Genomic DNA, 3,405 nt, shown 5'->3' on the forward strand with positions numbered 1-3,405 from the left:
CCCCTCCCCCAACCTCCAATTTCATATTCTTGCCGTTTAAAATAATAAAAATAAAGTTTGTTTAACGCTTTCGAAGCTTGGGAAAAACAATGCCGCCTAGTGGTCCAAAATGGAGACAGCAATGAGGCAGTGTATTTTACTCTGCGCGTCGGTCGCCTTAATAGTGATTAGGCTCTCGAACTCGCAACCGTAAGGTCGTGGGTTCGAAATCCGTCAGGGACTCGACTCTGTGTCCTTGAGAAAGGCACTTTACACGAATTTCCTCACTTCACCCTGGTGAGAATGAGTACCCAGCTATAGACGGCGAAAGATCTTATTAGTGTTTTAGTGTTTGGGCGCTTAATCGACTGCTCGCATTGCATGCTTACCGGGAAGCCGAGAATTTTTCTGTGTGTTATAGTGTCTGCAGGGGTAATAATAATATAGTGTAAAGCGCATAGAGCTTGCTTTCGAAAGGGGATATGGGTTATCATCATCCAGTACCAGATCTGCGACAGACATCGGCGATCATGGTTCTCCGTTCATTCCTTTGCTCGGATACTCTTAAAAAAGCTACGCTTCCCTGATCTTTCCCTGTCACCCACTTGTTCAGGTTCCCCAAGTGGGTTGCTTTGGGCCTACCCCTGCCTCGCTTGCCCTCAATTATGGGCTATATAAATGCTATTTACTGTTATGCGGAAATACTAGACCGTGGACACCTTATTTGTGTACAAAAAACGTAAATCTTGGTACGACTCAGGCTGCTTATTCGGGTTGAACCAACGAGTACAAAATCTATCTAATTCAGAAGAATAAAAGAAAGTGTACATTGGAACAGAAAGTTGAGTGTCGATAAAGTGCATGAGGAGCATAACCGGGTGGTATGACTCGGGTATAGGATCTCACCGTTTAATATCCTGGATTTCATCTAAAATTTAATGTTAGATTGCTGATGTTCCTCAAAATCAGTCTATTATTGTCCCAATGATGAAAAAGCCTATTGTAGGTTTTTAAAAAGAAAAGAAAATTAAACTAAGGGTAAAATCTCATGACTCCAGCCTCAGTTTTGGACTATACTTAGGTTCTATTAGCGTTTGTATTTCTTAGGTCTATTGGGGTTGTATCGTTGTCTGGGCCTTGCACGGATCCTGTCAACCAGACTTTTCCGTAACTTTACATAGATAAATCAGCAAAAGCCGTTCGTTAGAATGTTTAACACCTTACATAATTCATTCGTTTTAGTTTTAGTAGAGGTTTTACGGCGCTCGCAACTACATAAGGTCATAAGAGCGCCACACATAATTAATGTAGTCACCGAGAGGCGTCGGGCTATATTTTAAAAATTACGACTACTAATAAGGATGGTGGTCCGCAACCCCCCAAACATACTGAGCCTAAATACGCATTAATAATGCTTGTCTAGCCGTGGGCCGAGTGCACTACTTCTTGCACTCTCTACAGTCTACAGTATACGATGCCACTTCGTCAGTGGGAGGCAGTGATTGCCTTATCTTCCAGCCCAGTAATGTCTACGACTGCAGCCCCTGGTAATGTATTGCTGCCACCTATCTACTGCATTACGATGTTCACTATACGCACCCGTCTCCCCCACAACCCCCCTCTCCTCCCCTCCCCTCTCCTCCCCTGCCCCTGTCCTCTTTCCTCCCAAACCTCTTCCCGTAGCACGTACACTCGAGACTTGTGCGTCTGCCCAATCAGTCACTCAGTACTGGCTGATTTGCAGATTCCACTTGCCTCCGTCTTATGCAACTAGGTTAAGGAGTGTGCGCACTCCGCTGAATGGAATGATGGTAGGGGACGACCGATATGTTTATTTATTTGCTTATTTATTAATTACACATTGTTTATATTTTTATTCCTTATCATGTTTTTACTTTATCTTATTTTATCGTATTTTATTTATTGTATTTATTTATTCATTTTTTATTTGCAGGGGGTGTTCTCGTCGTTATTCAATACGAAATTCCCTGAAAAAATACAATTTGAGACTTGTTGGGTCATAGTACATAAGGATATTTCAGTTTCGGCTTAGTCAGTATTTTACAGCGTTCACAGCTGTTTAAGGTCATTTAAGTCAGCGGGTTATAATGTTTAACTGTTGTTATTATTCAAAATTTACTTTTTTTATATTTCTAAGTTTCATTGTTTATTGTTCTTTCTTTCAGGAAGCAGCGTCCCTGCATTTTGGACGTGTCCATTGATGCTCCGTTGCTCTCTCCAAAATGTCGCCGATGGTGTGCCAGTGCATATTTTTCTAGACTAGAAGCCCCAAGGAGCGTGTGGTTAAAATGTTTTGGAGGTCGGTTAAAAAATGAGAGCAAAAATGGAAGCATATCAAATTGAAAATCTGCTTTTAAAATGTTCGTTTGAGAAACCGTCTGAAAGAAATCTTAATAAGTCTATACTATCTTTAGAAGCAAGAACGTGATTGAAATTGTGTTTATTGAAACTGGAGGAATTTTAACATTTCTTTGCGAAAAATGTCAACAGCAAAAAAGAAAGATTTCAAGTCAGAGCCATGTTTGAGACTAAAGGTAGTCATCAAAATTTTCGCTTTAGCGTCCAGTAAACAGTTATAGATTTTTATAAAGATGACTTGTCAAGCGTTTCGATTTCGATAAATTCAGACCGTGTGCATCTTCCACGTGTATAGTGCATCGTTTTGTATACATTATGTGTCTGCATGTCTCTTCGCTTGTTCATAAACGTAGTCACGGGACTGGCAGACGTGGCTTATCTGTTGTGTCTACACACCTGCACATCTTTCTTGTCAGTCTGACTCTTTTCCGTCCACAGAATGAGGTCTTCGTGGCTAAACGTATGCGAATTATACTCATTCTTAACTATCGAAATGAGATAGCAGGCCCAGTGTGAAGTTAATTTCTTGAAAAAATCCACTGAAAAAAAAATTTAAAATCTGTCTATCTTTTGGCTATCTGGAAAGATGCTTGAATGTCTGACTATTGTACTTCTTTTATTTTTTTTCTGTAGATAATTTAGTGAGGTTTGTGATTATGGTATCAATTTCAACGTGTCTTACATACTCAGAGCAACGTTGCACTGCAAAAAGAGTCCAGATTAAGCATAGTCAGCAAGCCGTCAAATCTGTTGTTAGAAATTGCTTCAAGATTGACTTTAACGTTAGAGAGAGACTACCCCGAAAACTGACAGTTTTGTGACCATCAAATGGATCATATAAAATTCTTTGCGGAGATTTATTTTTATTTTAAGGGGAAAGGGAGCCCTTTTTCAATGACCTTTTAACGACGTTAGGACGGTCGCGCGATTTGAGCTTCGTTTCTGTCAGATCTTTTTTTTCTTTTTTAGCTAGAATGACAGAACTGCAGAATGATTATAAGAGATAAGATAAGATAAGATAACTCTTTATTATGTTTATATATATAT

This window comes from Aplysia californica, unplaced genomic scaffold (genome assembly GCF_000002075.1).
Source record: "Aplysia californica isolate F4 #8 unplaced genomic scaffold, AplCal3.0 scaffold00005, whole genome shotgun sequence".
Taxonomy (NCBI): Eukaryota; Metazoa; Mollusca; class Gastropoda; order Aplysiida; family Aplysiidae; genus Aplysia; species Aplysia californica.